Source organism: Scyliorhinus torazame, unplaced genomic scaffold, assembly GCF_047496885.1.
Source record: "Scyliorhinus torazame isolate Kashiwa2021f unplaced genomic scaffold, sScyTor2.1 scaffold_279, whole genome shotgun sequence".
Taxonomy (NCBI): Eukaryota; Metazoa; Chordata; class Chondrichthyes; order Carcharhiniformes; family Scyliorhinidae; genus Scyliorhinus; species Scyliorhinus torazame.
In genome coordinates, this window is record NW_027308006.1 from 62,209 (window position 1) to 78,947 (window position 16,739).

The 16,739-nt window shown below is 48.1% G+C and overlaps 1 long non-coding RNA gene across 1 annotated transcript in view; it reads left to right on the plus strand.

The window, feature by feature from the left end:
* Window positions 1-10,274: 10,274 nt before the first annotated feature.
* Window positions 10,275-16,739, plus strand: part of LOC140406130 (uncharacterized) — a 47,784-nt gene continuing 41,319 nt past the window's right edge. The window contains exon 1 of the long non-coding RNA XR_011939053.1: window positions 10,275-10,326. This is a non-coding gene — a long non-coding RNA (uncharacterized lncRNA). The remainder of the gene's footprint in view (window positions 10,327-16,739) is intronic.

The window sequence follows — 16,739 nt, forward strand, 5'->3', positions numbered from 1 at the left end:
GTCCAAAGATGTGCAGGCTAGGTGGAATGGTCCTGCTAAATTACCCCTTCGTGTCCAAGAAAGATTGTTTAGATTAGGTTAAGGAGTTATTGGGATAGGGCGGGTGACTGAGCTTACATAGAATGCTGTGTCAGAGGGTTGGTGTAGATTCGATGGGCAGAATGGCCTCCTTCTGCATTGTAGGGATTCTATCATTGTGCCTGTATTCACTAGGGCCTAGAAGGATGTGAGGAGATATTGGCCGTGCTAAATTGCCTCTTAATGGCACAACGGTTAGGTGGTGTTACTGGGGTTATTTGGATAGGGTGGAGGCGTGGGCTTGGGTAGGGTGCTCTCTCCGAGGGCCAGTGCAGGCTCGATGGGCCAAATGGCCTACTCCTGCAATGTATATTCTATCATTCTGTGAGCTCTGATTGAAATGTATTACATTCCAACAGCGCTGTGCAGACTATACACAGCGATGGTGATTTCCACATTGTACTGCCTCTGCCATGTCTTGGGAGTGATCTTGGAGACAGTGCAGAGGGAGCTTTACTCTGTATCTAGCCCTGTGCTGTACCAGTCCTGGAAGTGTTTGGTGTGGACAGTGTAGAGCGAGCTTTACTCTGTATCAAGCCCTGTGCTGTACCTGTCCTGGGAGTGTTTGATGGGGACAGTGTAGAGCGAGCATTACTCTGTATCTAGCCTCGTGCTGTATCTGTCCTGGGAGTGTTTGATGGGGAGAGTGTAGACGGAGCTTTACTCTGTATCTAACCCCGTGCTGTACCTGTCCTGGGAGTGTTTGATGGGGACAGTGTAGAGGGAGCTTTACGCTGTATCTAACCCTGTGCTGTACCTGTCCTGGGGGTGTTTGATGGAGACAGTGTTGAGGGAGCTTTACTCTGTATCTAGCCGTGTGCTGTACCTGTCCTGGGAGTGTTTGGTGTGGACAATGCAGAGGGAGCTTTACTCTGTATCTAGCCCTGTGCTGCATCTGTCCTGGGAGTGTTTGATGGGGACAGTGTAGAGGGAGCTTTACCCTGTATCTAACCTGTGCTGTGCCTGTCCTGGGAGTGTTTGATGGGGACAGTGTTGAGGGAGGTTTACTCTGTCTCGAACACCGTGCTGTACCTGTCCTGGGAGTGTTTGATGGGGACAGTGTAGAGGGAGCTTTAATCTGTATCGAACCCCGTGCTCTACCTGTTCTGGGAGTGTTTGATGGAGACAGTGTCGAGGAAATCTTACCCTGTATCGAACCCCGTGCTGTACCTGTCCTGGGAGTGTTTGATGGGGACAGTGTAGAGAGAGGTTTACTCTGTATCTAACCCCGTGCTGTACCTGTCCAGGGAGTGTTTGATGTGGACAGTGTAGAGAGAGGTTTACTCTGTATCTAACCCCGTGCTGTACCTGTCCTGGGAGTGTTTGATGGGGACAGTGTGGAGGGAGCTTTACTCTGTATCTAACCCCGTGCTGTACCTGTCCGGGGAGTGTTTGATGGGGACAGTGTAGAGGGAGCTTTACTCTGTACCTTACCCTGTGCTGTACCTGTCCTGGGAGTGTTTGATGGGGACAGTGTGGAGGGAGCTTTACTCTGTATCTAACCCCGTGCTGTACCTGTCCTGGGAGTGTTTGATGGGGACAGTGTCGAGGGAGATTTACTCTGTATCTAACCCCGTGCGTACCTGTCCTGGGAGTGTTTGATGGGGATAGTGTAGAGGGAGCTTTACTCTGTATCTAACACCGTGCTGTAACTGTCCTGGGAGTGTTTGATGGGGACAGTGTAGAGGGAGCTTTACTCTGTATCTAACCCCGTGCGTACCTGTCCTGGGAGTGTTTGATGGGGACAGTGTAGTGGGAGCTTTACTCTGTATCTAACCCCGTGCTGTACCTGTCCTGGGAGTGTTTGATGGGGACTGTGTAGAGGGAGCTTTGTGCTGTATCTAACCCCGTGCTGTACCTTCCTGGGAGTGTTTGATGGGGAAAGTGCAGAGGGAGCTTTTCTCTCTATCTAACCCCGTGCTGTACCTGTCCTGGGAGTGTCTGATGGGGACGTGTCGAGGGAGCTTTACTCTGTATACATTCTCCTTCTGTAGCTGTCCTGGGAATGTTTGATGGGGACAGTGTAGATGGATGTGTAATCTGTATCTAACCCCATGATGTACTTTTGCTAACAGTGTTTGATGGCGATTCTGAATATTGAATTAATGTATTCTGTTATTCTCCCCATCTTCTCTGTCTCTGCATCTCTCTATCTCTCTCTCTGGGAATCTGTCTAAAAAAATCCACGATCAGCAGTCAGCCATTTTAAGTTACTGAACGGTGGCCATTTTATGTGAGCACAACACTGAGACAATTGGGACAGTTGTCCAAGTTAGTGTCAAACAAAAACTGAAGGAAAGAGTCAAATTTAAATGGTGATATGTTGGGCAATGTGGATGCACAAATGGAGCTTGTACACCAGTCACTGAAAGTGGAGAGGGGGTGAAGCAAACAGTTAAGGAGACCAATGATATGTCGGCCTTCATTGAAAGAGGGATTTGAGTTCAGAAATGGAGATGTCTTACTGCAGTTATACAAGCCCTTGCGGAGACCACACCTGGAGTATTGTGTACAGTTTTGGTCTCCCTAACATGGAAAGGATATCGTTGCCAGAGAGTAGGTGCAGCGGAAGGTCAGTCGGCTGAAGGTGAGATTGCCGGTCTGTCCTAGGAGGAGAGATTGATTCAATAGGACCCGAACGAGCCCTGTTTCTCCAACCTTACTCTGGAGATCAAATCCCACATTCCTGGTAATTTCTCCACTCTCAAAGATGGAAAGATATTGACCAAGTTTAAAGCAGAGATTGACTGATTTCTAAATCCCATTGACATAAAGGGACATGGGGATAGTGTTGGGGAAAAGACATTGAAGTGAAGATATTTCACAGCTGGATTCACAGAATACAGACAGCAAAGTATCTTAAATTTTGGAAGTGCCACAAATGTTGTGAAACATTTGGGAAATGATTGGAAAAAGTTTGGACTGAGAACTCCTCAGTGTCCCCCTCGGTGTGTTTCCTGTGTCTGCAAAGGTAACACTTGTCCTGTCTATGGTTATGTTAATTCAGCAGATAACAACAGATTCAGCAATGTCCTGTCCTTATTTCTGTCTTTGTTTAACATTTATTCCCTCTGAATTTCTGACATGTTGGGAATGACCATTCGTCTGTCGCCTTAGGAAGGCTTTCCATAGAATGATTAAAAACCAGCAAGAAATCACAGAATGTGAGTTAAACACAACTTCATTCCTGCTTCCATTTAGAGAGAAGATTCCTGGCCAGACAAACAAAGCTCATTGCAAAGTTTCACTTCATATTTTACTTGTTGTTCACGGACAGATTTCTTGAATGAGCTGCTTGAGAAATTTGGATTCAATTTCATTTTTTCACTCTGTGAGATGTAAAGTTTATTCCTGAATAAATACAGGGTCATCGGCAACAACATCATTTTATCAGACAAGGAGGTTCAATGGGATCTTTCACTGAAATCCTCTGATGTCAATTCCTGAGATTAGAATTTATAATGAAACAATTTATATTCAATGAAAACGGTCAGTTTGATAACCCGAATTGCTTTCTGTTACCTCGCCCCTCACGCTCCTCTCTCACCTTGTTTTTAATTTGGGGAATTCTGCAGGCAGCTTGTGCACAGGAAGAGCCCCAAAAATGGTGGCACTTTCAAAATTAAGTTCAGAGTCTCTGAAGATGGATTTCTTTCTCTCTTTCTACTTGAACCTGTACAAACTGACAGCAGGCATATTGATTGCACAGTAAGATTCCACAATCAGAAATGTGATCATGGTGGAAAATTCCCCCACGTCCCCTGTGGAAAGGATGAATTAACTCCCTCATTCCCACCTTTAAGTTTAAGACTTTTAACTCAAGACCTTCAAACCCATTTTGCAGTCCGTGAGCTAATTTTTTAAAAATGTGGTCATTATTGCTGTGTTTTTTGAAAATATTATCATTCCGATGAGGACGGACATAACAACATACAAACAATCAGTCACAACACAAACAAAATACTATTCTCCTCATTTGAGATTTATTCCTTTCTTTCCATTAAACCTTTTCACACTTCCCTCCCCTTACCCACTGGCAACAAACAGATCTGTAAATAGAGACAAGAACAGCTTCCATCTCGTCCAGAACCCCCCACCTGAGCCACAAAGGGCTAACTTTAGTTTCTCAAGTTTAAGGAATTCCGCAATATCCCTCAACCATGTCGATATTTTTGGCGGATCTTCTGACTTCCCTGCCAATACAATTAGCCTCCGGGCGATCAATGTGGCAAAGGCCACCACATCGGCCCCGTCCCCATTTATTAGTCCCGGTACTTCCGACACCCCAGAAATTGCCTCATGTGGTCCCAGTAATATTTCCACCTCCACAACTTTTGTTACTGTTTTAAATAGCGAGAGCCAGAAGCCCAATAATCGTGGACGTGACCAGAAGATGTGGACGTGGTTCACTGGTCCTCCTTTACACTCTCACATTTATCTTCTTCCTCTGTGAAGGATCTGCTCGTTCGTCCCTGTGTCATATGGCCCCTGTGTACATCCTTGAATTGTATCAAGCCCATCCGAGCACGTGAAGATGTCGCATTGACCCTGTGTATAACCTCACTCCATAGTCCCCATTCCAACGCCACACCCAACTCTTCCTTCCACTTTTGTTTTATTTCCTCAATCGCTGCTTTCTTTCTGTCCATCAGCCAGCTGTAAATGTTAGTCATTCTCCCATCACCAACTCAGCTGGGAGGAGCAATTTATCCAGCAGCTTGTTCTCTGGTAGGCAACGAAAGAGGACAACTCCTCTTTCACCAAGTTTCATCATTGAAGATAATTAAACTTCACCTCCCTCGGCATTTTATGTTTCTCCCTCAATTCTTCAAATCTACTTTCCAACAACAAGTCTGTAACCTGTCTCAGCCCAGCTTTATGCCACTGTTTAAATATTGTATCCAGTCTTGCCGCCGGGGTGAATCGGGGGTTTCCATAAATAGGGGCTCGCACCGTCAAGTTATCCAAAGCAAAATGGCGTCTCCGCTTGCTCCAGATGTTGAAGGAAGATGCCAGCACCGGGCTTTGTGTAAACTTCCCCGGGGGAAATGGGAGTGGGGCCGCAGCGAAAGTCTGCAAACTAGCCCCCTTACACGATGCTTACTCCACCTGTACCCATTCCGCTTCTTCCTCTCCCCACCATTGTCGAATATTCTCCAAATTCACCGCCCAATAATAATACAAAAGATTGGGAAGCACCAACCCTCCCACCCACCCATTCTTTTTAAATGTGTGCTGGTCCTTTTGAAGAGAAATCCAAAATCTCCTTCCATTTACTGATGGAGAAGTGACCTGCCGCATTTTCTATCTGTTTAGAGCAGGGTGTCTGTGTGAGGGTAAGTGTGTTACTGTGTGTGTGGACTTTTCTCTATCTGTCTATCTGCCAGTCGCCCTGGTCCAACATTCTATTTCTCTCTCCACAGATGCTGCCTGACCTGCTCAGTATTTTCCGCATTGGTACAAGAGCGAGGAGGTAAGGCTGAACTTAAACAAGACACTAGTTAGACCTCAGCTGGAATATTGTGGACAGTTCTGGGCGCCACACTATCGGAAGGATGTGAACACACTGGAGCGAGTGCAGAGGAGGTTCACAAGAATGGTTCAGGAATGAGAAACTTCAGTGATGAGGATAGATTGGAGAGGTTGGGTCTGTTCTCCACGGAGAGAAATGGCCAAGAGGAGATTAGATAGAGGTGTTCAAATTCTTGGGGGTGCCGGACAGAGTAGACAGGGAGAAACTGTTCCCACTATTAAGAAGATCAAGAACGAGATGGCACAGAATTAAAGTGAATTGGAAAAGAAGCAAATATTTGTGAGAAAATGGAAACAGTATAGTGTAGAGAGAGCCCTGCTCGGTATCACACCCCGTGCTGTACCTCTCCTGGGAGTGTTTGAGAGGAAAAATGCAGAGGGAGCTTTACTCTGTATCTTACCCCGTGCTGTACCTGTCCTGGGAGTGTTTGATGGGGACAGTGTAGAGGGAGCTTTACTCTGTATCTAACCCCGTGCTGTACCTGTCCTGGGAGTGTTTGATGGGGACAGTGTAGAGGTAGCTTGACTCTGTATCTAACCCGGTGCTGCACCAGTCCTGGGAGTGTTTGATTGGGACAGTGTAGAGGGAGCTTTACTCTGCATCTAACCCCGTGCTGTACCTGTCCTGGGAGTGTTTGATGGGGACAGTGTAGAGGGAGCTTTACTCTGTATCTAACCCGGTGCTGCACCAGTCCTGGGAGTGTTTGATTGGGACAGTGTAGAGCGAGCTTTACTCTGTATCTTACCCCGTGCTGTACCTGTCCTGGGAGTGTTTGATGGGGACAGTGTCGAGGGAGATTTACTCTGTATCTAACCCCGTGCGTACCTGTCCTGGGAGTGTTTGATGGGGATAGTGTAGAGGGAGCTTTACTCTGTATCTAACACCGTGCTGTAACTGTCCTGGGAGTGTTTGATGGGGACAGTGTAGAGGGAGCTTTACTCTGTATCTAACCCCGTGCGTACCTGTCCTGGGAGTGTTTGATGGGGACAGTGTAGTGGGAGCTTTACTCTGTATCTAACCCCGTGCTGTACCTGTCCTGGGAGTGTTTGATGGGGACTGTGTAGAGGGAGCTTTATGCTGTATCTAACCCCGTGCTGTACCTTCCTGGGAGTGTTTGATGGGGAAAGTGCAGAGGGAGCTTTTCTCTCTATCTAACCCCGTGCTGTACCTGTCCTGGGAGTGTCTGATGGGGACGTGTCGAGGGAGCTTTACTCTGTATACATTCTCCTTCTGTAGCTGTCCTGGGAATGTTTGATGGGGACAGTGTAGATGGATGTGTAATCTGTATCTAACCCCATGATGTACTTTTGCTAACAGTGTTTGATGGCGATTCTGAATATTGAATTCATGTATTCTGTTATTCTCCCCATCTTCTCTGTCTCTGCATCTCTCTATCTCTCTCTCTGGGAATCTGTCTAAAAAAATCCACGATCAGCAGTCAGCCATTTTAAGTTACTGAACGGTGGCCATTTTATGTGAGCACAACACTGAGACAATTGGGACAGTTGTCCAAGTTAGTGTCAAACAAAAACTGAAGGAAAGAGTCAAATTTAAATGGTGATATGTTGGGCAATGTGGATGCACAAATGGAGCTTGTACACCAGTCACTGAAAGTGGAGAGGGGGTGAAGCAAACAGTTAAGGAGACCAATGATATGTCGGCCTTCATTGAAAGAGGGATTTGAGTTCAGAAATGGAGATGTCTTACTGCAGTTATACAAGCCCTTGCGGAGACCACACCTGGAGTATTGTGTACAGTTTTGGTCTCCCTAACATGGAAAGGATATCGTTGCCAGAGAGTAGGTGCAGCGGAAGGTCAGTCGGCTGAAGGTGAGATTGCCGGTCTGTCCTAGGAGGAGAGATTGATTCAATAGGGCCCGAACGAGCCCTGTTTCTCCAACCTTACTCTGGAGATCAAATCCCACATTCCTGGTAATTTCTCCACTCTCAAAGATGGAAAGATATTGACCAAGTTTAAAGCAGAGATTGACTGATTTCTAAATCCCATTGACATAAAGGGACATGGGGATAGTGTTGGGGAAAAGACATTGAAGTGAAGATATTTCACAGCTGGATTCACAGAATACAGACAGCAAAGTATCTTAAATTTTGGAAGTGCCACAAATGTTGTGAAACATTTGGGAAATGATTGGAAAAAGTTTGGACTGAGAACTCCTCAGTGTCCCCCTCGGTGTGTTTCCTGTGTCTGCAAAGGTAACACTTGTCCTGTCTATGGTTATGTTAATTCAGCAGATAACAACAGATTCAGCAATGTCCTGTCCTTATTTCTGTCTTTGTTTAACATTTATTCCCTCTGAATTTCTGACATGTTGGGAATGACCATTCGTCTGTCGCCTTAGGAAGGCTTTCCATAGAATGATTAAAAACCAGCAAGAAATCACAGAATGTGAGTTAAACACAACTTCATTCCTGCTTCCATTTAGAGAGAAGATTCCTGGCCAGACAAACAAAGCTCATTGCAAAGTTTCACTTCATATTTTACTTGTTGTTCACGGACAGATTTCTTGAATGAGCTGCTTGAGAAATTTGGATTCAATTTCATTTTTTCACTCTGTGAGATGTAAAGTTTATTCCTGAATAAATACAGGGTCATCGGCAACAACATCATTTTATCAGACAAGGAGGTTCAATGGGATCTTTCACTGAAATCCTCTGATGTCAATTCCTGAGATTAGAATTTATAATGAAACAATTTATATTCAATGAAAACGGTCAGTTTGATAACCCGAATTGCTTTCTGTTACCTCGCCCCTCACGCTCCTCTCTCACCTTGTTTTTAATTTGGGGAATTCTGCAGGCAGCTTGTGCACAGGAAGAGCCCCAAAAATGGTGGCACTTTCAAAATTAAGTTCAGAGTCTCTGAAGATGGATTTCTTTCTCTCTTTCTACTTGAACCTGTACAAACTGACAGCAGGCATATTGATTGCACAGTAAGATTCCACAATCAGAAATGTGATCATGGTGGAAAATTCCCCCACGTCCCCTGTGGAAAGGATGAATTAACTCCCTCATTCCCACCTTTAAGTTTAAGACTTTTAACTCAAGACCTTCAAACCCATTTTGCAGTCCGTGAGCTAATTTTTTTAAAATGTGGTCATTATTGCTGTGTTTTTTGAAAATATTATCATTCCGATGAGGACGGACATAACAACATACAAACAATCAGTCACAACACAAACAAAATACTATTCTCCTCATTTGAGATTTATTCCTTTCTTTCCATTAAACCTTTTCACACTTCCCTCCCCTTACCCACTGGCAACAAACAGATCTGTAAATAGAGACAAGAACAGCTTCCATCTCGTCCAGAACCCCCCACCTGAGCCACAAAGGGCTAACTTTAGTTTCTCAAGTTTAAGGAATTCCGCAATATCCCTCAACCATGTCGATATTTTTGGCGGATCTTCTGACTTCCCTGCCAATACAATTAGCCTCCGGGCGATCAATGTGGCAAAGGCCACCACATCGGCCCCGTCCCCATTTATTAGTCCCGGTACTTCCGACACCCCAGAAATTGCCTCATGTGGTCCCAGTAATATTTCCACCTCCACAACTTTTGTTACTGTTTTAAATAGCGAGAGCCAGAAGCCCAATAATCGTGGACGTGACCAGAAGATGTGGACGTGGTTCACTGGTCCTCCTTTACACTCTCACATTTATCTTCTTCCTCTGTGAAGGATCTGCTCGTTCGTCCCTGTGTCATATGGCCCCTGTGTACATCCTTGAATTGTATCAAGCCCATCCGAGCACGTGAAGATGTCGCATTGACCCTGTGTATAACCTCACTCCATAGTCCCCATTCCAACGCCACACCCAACTCTTCCTTCCACTTTTGTTTTATTTCCTCAATCGCTGCTTTCTTTCTGTCCATCAGCCAGCTGTAAATGTTAGTCATTCTCCCATCACCAACTCAGCTGGGAGGAGCAATTTATCCAGCAGCTTGTTCTCTGGTAGGCAACGAAAGAGGACAACTCCTTTTTCACCAAGTTTCATCATTGAAGATAATTAAACTTCACCTCCCTCGGCATTTTATGTTTCTCCCTCAATTCTTCAAATCTACTTTCCAACAACAAGTCTGTAACCTGTCTCAGCCCAGCTTTATGCCACTGTTTAAATATTGTATCCAGTCTTGCCGCCGGGGTGAATCGGGGGTTTCCATAAATAGGGGCTCGCACCGTCAAGTTATCCAAAGCAAAATGGCGTCTCCGCTTGCTCCAGATGTTGAAGGAAGATGCCAGCACCGGGCTTTGTGTAAACTTCCCCGGGGGAAATGGGAGTGGGGCCGCAGCGAAAGTCTGCAAACTAGCCCCCTTACACGATGCTTACTCCACCTGTACCCATTCCGCTTCTTCCTCTCCCCACCATTGTCGAATATTCTCCAAATTCACCGCCCAATAATAATACAAAAGATTGGGAAGCACCAACCCTCCCACCCACCCATTCTTTTTAAATGTGTGCTGGTCCTTTTGAAGAGAAATCCAAAATCTCCTTCCATTTACTGATGGAGAAGTGACCTGCCGCATTTTCTATCTGTTTAGAGCAGGGTGTCTGTGTGAGGGTAAGTGTGTTACTGTGTGTGTGGACTTTTCTCTATCTGTCTATCTGCCAGTCGCCCTGGTCCAACATTCTATTTCTCTCTCCACAGATGCTGCCTGACCTGCTCAGTATTTTCCGCATTGGTACAAGAGCGAGGAGGTAAGGCTGAACTTAAACAAGACACTAGTTAGACCTCAGCTGGAATATTGTGGACAGTTCTGGGCGCCACACTATAGGAAGGATGTGAACACACTGGAGCGAGTGCAGAGGAGGTTCACAAGAATGGTTCAGGAATGAGAAACTTCAGTGATGAGGATAGATTGGAGAGGTTGGGTCTGTTCTCCACGGAGAGAAATGGCCAAGAGGAGATTAGATAGAGGTGTTCAAATTCTTGGGGGTGCCGGACAGAGTAGACAGGGAGAAACTGTTCCCACTATTAAGAAGATCAAGAACGAGATGGCACAGAATTAAAGTGAATTGGAAAAGAAGCAAATATTTGTGAGAAAATGGAAACAGTATAGTGTAGAGAGAGCCCTGCTCGGTATCACACCCCGTGCTGTACCTCTCCTGGGAGTGTTTGAGAGGAAAAATGCAGAGGGAGCTTTACTCTGTATCTAACCCCGTGCTGTACCTGTCCTGGGAGTGTTTGATGGGGACAGTGTAGAGGGAGCTTTACTCTGTATCTAACCCCGTGCTGTACCTGTCCTGGGAGTGTTTGATGGGGACAGTGTAGAGGTAGCTTGACTCTGTATCTAACCCGGTGCTGCACCAGTCCTGGGAGTGTTTGATTGGGACAGTGTAGAGGGAGCTTTACTCTGCATCTAACCCCGTGCTGTACCTGTCCTGGGAGTGTTTGATGGGGACAGTGTAGAGGGAGCTTTACTCTGTATCTAACCCGGTGCTGCACCAGTCCTGGGAGTGTTTGATTGGGACAGTGTAGAGCGAGCTTTACTCTGTATCTTACCCCGTGCTGTACCTGTCCTGGGAGTGTTTGATGGGGACCGTGTAGAGCGAGCTTTACACTGCATCTAACCCCGTGCTGTACCTGTCCTAGGAGTGTTTGATGGGTACAGTGTAGAGGGAGCATTACTCTGTATCTTACCCCGTGCTGTACCTGTCCTGGAAGTGTTTGATGGGGACAGTGTAGAGGGAACTTTACTCTGTATCTAACCCCGTGCTGTACCTGTCCTGGGTGTGTTTGATGTTGACAGTGTAGAGGGAGCTTTACTCTATATCTAACCCCGTGCTCTAACTGTGCTGGGAGTGTTTGATGGGCACAGTGTAGAGAGAGCCTTGCTCGATATCTAATACCGTGTTGTACCTGTCCTGGGAGTGTTTGATGGGCACAGTGTAGAGAGAGCCTTGCTCGATATCTAATACCGTGATGTACCTGTCCTGGGAGTGTTTGATGGGCACAGTGTAGAGGAATCTTTGTCTAACCCCATGATGCACCTTTGCTGGTCGTGATTCACGGAGTTTCAAAATCTCAAATAAATGTCTTCTATTAGTTTCTCCATCCCTCTGTTTCTGCTTCTCTCTCTGTCTGTCTGGGAGTATTGTCAGAACAAAATCCACGATCAGCAGTCAGCCATTTTAAGTTACTTAATGGTGGCCATTTTAGGTGAGCACAGCACAGTCATTTCTGACATTTGTACACGTTGGTACAACAAAATCCTGATGGAAAGTGTCTGATTTAAACAGCGATTTGTTGGGGAATGTGGATGTAGGAAGGGAGCTGGCTGTCCTTGTACACCAGTCACTGAAAGTGGAGAGGGGGGTGCAGCAAGCAGTTAAAAGACCAATGATATGTTGGCCTTCATTGAAAGAGGGATTTGAGTTCAGAAGTGGAGATGTCTTACTGCAGTTACACAAGGCCTTGGTGAGACCACACCTGGAGTACTGTGTACTGTTTCGGTCTCCCTAACTAAGAAAGGATATAGTTGCCAGAGAGGGAGTGCAGCGGAGGGTCATCGGCTGATAGGGAGGTTGCCGGACTGTCCTACAAGGAGAGATTGGTTTGACTGTGGCACAGTGGTTAGCACTGCTGCCTCACCGTGCCAGTGACCCGGGATAAATTCCGGCCTTGTGTGACTGATTACGTGGAGTTGGCAGTTTCTCCCCGTGTGTGCGTGGGTTTCCTCCGGGTGCTCCGGTTTCCTTCCACAGTCCAAAGATGTGCAGGCTAGGTGGAATGGTCCTGCTAAATTACCCCTTAGTGTCCAAGAAAGATTGTTTAGATTAGGTTAAGGAGTTATTGGGATAGGGCGGGTGACTGAGCTTACATAGAATGCTGTGTCAGAGGGTTGGTGTAGATTCGATGGGCAGAATGGCCTCCTTCTGCATTGTAGGGATTCTATGATTGTGCCTGTATTCACTAGGGCCTAGAAGGATGTGAGGAGATGTTGGCCGTGCTAAATTGCCCCTTTGTGGCCCAAAGGTTAGGTGGTGTTACTGGGGTTATTTGGATAGGGTGGAGGCGTGGGCTTAGGTCGGGTGCTCTCTCCGAGGGCCAGTGCAGACTCGATGGGCCAAATGGGCTACTCCTGCAATGTATATTCTATGATTCTGTGAGCGCTGATTATTACATTCCCACAGCGCTGTGCAGAGTATACACAGAGATGGAGATTCTGAACATTGAATTAATGTATTCTGTTATTCTCCCCATCTTCTCTGTCTCTGCATCTCTCTATCTCTCTCTCTGGGAATCTGTCTAAACAAATCCACCATCAGCAGTCAGCCATTTTAAGTTACTGAACGGTGGCCATTTTATGTGAGCACAACACTGAGACAATTCGGACAGTTGTCCAAGTTAGTGTCAAACAAAAACTGAAGGAAAGAGTCAAATTTAAACGGTGATATGTTGGGCAATGTGGATGTACCAATGGAGCTTGTACACCAGTCACTGAAAGTGGAGAGGGGGGTGCAGCAAGCAGTGAAGAAGACCAATGATATGTTGGCCTTCATTGAAAGAGGGATTTGAGTTCAGAAGTGGAGATGTCTTACTGCAGTTACACAAGGCCTTGGTGAGACCACACCTGGAGTATTGCGTACAGTTTCGGTCTCCCTAACTTAGAAAGGATATAGTTGCCAGAGAGGGAGTGCAGCGGAGGATCAATCGGCTGACAGGGAGATTGCCGGACTGTCCTCGGAGGAGAGATTGATTCAATAGGACCCGAACGAGCCCTGTTTCTCCAACCTAACACTGGAGATCTAATCCCACATTCCTGGTGATGTCTCCACTCTCAAAGATGGAAAGATATTCACCAAGTTTAAAGCAGAGATTGACTGATTTCTAAATCCCATTGACATAAAGGGACATGGGGATAGTGTTGGGGAAAAGACATTGAAGTGAAGATATTTCACAGCTGGATTCACAGAATACAGACAGCAAAGTATCTTCAATTTTGGAAGAGCCACAAATGTTGTGAAACATTTGGGAAATGGTTAGAAACAGTTTGGACTGAGATCTCCTCAGTGACCTGTGTGCAGACCCCACCCCTGACTTTCTGTCAGGAATGTCCCCCTCGGTGTGTTTCCTGTGTCTGCAAAGGTAACACTTCACCTGTCGATGGTTATGTTAATTCAGCAGACAGCCACAGATTCACAATGTCCTGTCCTTATTTCTGTCTTTGTTTAACATTTGTTCCCTCTGAATTTCTGACATGTTGGGAATAACTATTCGTCTGTCGCCTTACGAAGGCTTTCCATAGAATGATTAAAAACCAGCAAGAAATCACAGAATGTGAGTTAAACACAACTTCATTTCTGCTTCCATTTAGAGAGAAGATTCCTGGCCAGACAAACAAAGCTCATTGCAAAGTTTCACTTCATATTTTACTTGTTGTTCACAGGCAGATTTTTCACTGAAATCTTCTGATGTTAATTCCTGAGATTAGAATTTATAAAGAAACAATTTGGATTGAATGAAAACGGTCAGTTCGATAACCCTAATGTCCTGATAATGTCTATGTGTCCCTCGCTCTCTGTGTGTCCCTCGCTCTCTGTGTACCTCGCTGTCTGCGTCCCTTGCTCTCTGTACCCCTCGCTCTTTGTGTCCCTCTCTCTGTGCATCCCTCGCTCTGCGTGTCCCTCGCTCTCTGTGCGTCCCTCGCTCTCTGTGCGTCCCTCGCTCTGTGTGTCCCTCGCTCTCTGTGTGTCCCTCGCTCTCTGTGTGTGTCCCTCGCTCTCTGTGTCCCTCGCTGTCTGTGTCCCTCGCTGTCTGTGTCCCTCGCTCTCTGTACCCCTCGCTCTTTGTGACCCTCTCTCTGTGCGTCCCTCGCTCTGCGTGTCCCTCTCTCCCTGTCGGTCCCTCGCTCTCTGTGTGTACCTCGCTCTCTGTGTTTCCCACGCTCTCTGTTTGTCCTTCGCTCTGTGTGTGTCCCTCGGTCTCGCTGTGTCACTCGCTCTTGCTGAGTCCCTCGCTCTCTGTGTACCCCTCACTCTCTGTGTGCCCCTCACTCTCTGTGTACCCCTCACTCTCTGTGCGTCCCTCGCACTCTGTGCGTCCCTCGCTCTCTGTGTGTCCCTCGCTCACTGTGCGTCCCTCACTGTCTGTGCGTCCCTCGCACTCTGTGCGTCCCTCGCTCTCTCCGTGTCCCTCGCTCTGTGTCCCTCGCTCTCTGTGTGTGTCCCTCGCTCTCTGTGTGTGTCCCTCGCTCTCTGTGTGTGTCCCTCGCTCTCTGTGTGTCCCTCGCTCTGTGTGTGTGTGTCCCTCGCTCTCTGTGTGTGTTCCTCGCTCTCTGTGTGCCCCTCGCTCTCTGTGTGTGTCCCTCGCTCTCTGTGTGTGTCGCTCGCTCTTTGTGTCCCTCGCTCTCTGTGTGTCCCTCGCTCTCTGTGTGACCCTCGCTCTCTGTGTGTCCCTCGCTCTCTGTGCAGCCCCGCTCTCTGTGTGTCCCTCGCTCTCTGTGTGTCCCTCACTCTCTGTGTGTCCCTCGCTCTCTGTGTGAACCTCGCTCTCTGTGTGTCCCTCGCTCTCCATGTGTCCCTCGCTCTCTGTGTGTCCCTCACTCTCTGTGTGTCCCTCGCTCTCTGTGTGTCCCCCGCTCTCTGTGTGTCCCTCGCTCTCTGTGTGTCCCCCGCTCTCTGTGTGCCACTCGCTCTGTGTGTCCCTCGCTCTGTGCGTCCCTCGCTCTGTGTCCCACGCTCTCTGTGTGTCCCTCGCTCTCTGTGTGTCCCTCGCTCTCTGTGTGTCCCACGCTCTCTGTGTGTCCCTCGCTCTCTGTGTGTCCCTCGCTCTCTGTGTCTCTCGCTCTCTGTGCGTCCCTCGCTTTGTGTGTCCCTCGCTCTCTGTCTGACCCTCACTCTCTGTGTTTCCCTCGCTCTCTGTTTGCCCCTCGCTCTGTGTGTGTCCCTCGCTCTGTGTGTGTCCCTCGCTCTCTGTGTCCCTCGCTCTGTGTGTGTCCCTCGCTCTCTGTGCTACCCTCGCTCTCGGTGTGTCCCTCGCTCTCTGTGTGTCCCTCGCTCTCTGTGCGTCCCTCGCTCTGTGTGTGTCACTCGCTCTGTGTGTGTCCCTCGCTCTCTGTGTGTCCCTCACTCTCTGTCTGTCCCTCGCTCTGTGTGTGTCCCTCGCTCTGTGTGTGTCCCTCGCTCTCTGTGTCTCCCTCGCTCTCTCTGCGTCCCTCGCTCTCTGTGCTTCCCTCGCTCTCGGTGTGTCCCTCGCTCTCTGTGTGTCCCTCGCTCTCTGTACGTCCCTCGCTCTCTGTGCGCCCCTCGATCTCTGTGTGTTCCACGCTCTCTGTGTCCCTCGCTGTCTATGTTCCTCGATGTCTGTGTCCCTCGCTCACTGTACCCTCGCTCTTTGTGTCCCTCTATCTGTGCGTCCCTCGCTCTGCGTGTCCCTCAATCTCTGTTTGTCCATCGCTCTCTGTGTGTCCCTCGATCTCTGTGCGTCCCTCGCTCTCTGTGTGCCCCTCGCTCTCTGTGCGTCCCTCGCTCTCTGTGTGTCCCTCGCTCTGTGTGTCCCTCGCTCTGTGTGTGTCCCTCGCTCTCTATGCTCCCTCGCTCTCTGTGTGTCCCTCGCTCTCTGTGTGTCTCTCGCTCTCTGTGTGTCCCTCGCTCTCTGTGTGTCCCTCGCTCTCTGTGTGCCCCTCGCTCTCTGTGTGCCCCTCGCTCTGTGTTTCCCTCGCTCACTGTGTGTCCGTCGCTCTCTGTGTGTCCCTCGCTCTCTGTGTGTGTCCCTTGCTCTGTGTGTCCCTCGCTCACTGTGCGTCCCTTGCTCTCTGTGTGTCCCTCGCTGTCTTGTGTCCCTCGCTGTCTTGTGTCCCTCGCTGTCTGTGTCCCTCGCTCTCTGTACCCCTCGCTCTTTGTGTCCATCTCTGTGTGCGTCCCTCGCTCTGCGTGCCCCTCGCTCTCTGTCTGTCCCTCGCACTCTGTGTTTCCCTCGCTCTCTGTGTGTCACTCGCTCTCTGTGCGTCCCTCGCTCTCTGTTTGTCCTTCGCTCTGTGTGTGTCCCTCGTTCTGTGTGTGTCCCTCGCTCTGTGTCCCTCGCTCTTTGTGACCCTCGCTCATTGTGTCCCTCGCTCTGTGTGTCCCTCACTCTCTGTGTGTCCCTCGCTCTCTGTGCGTTCTGCGCT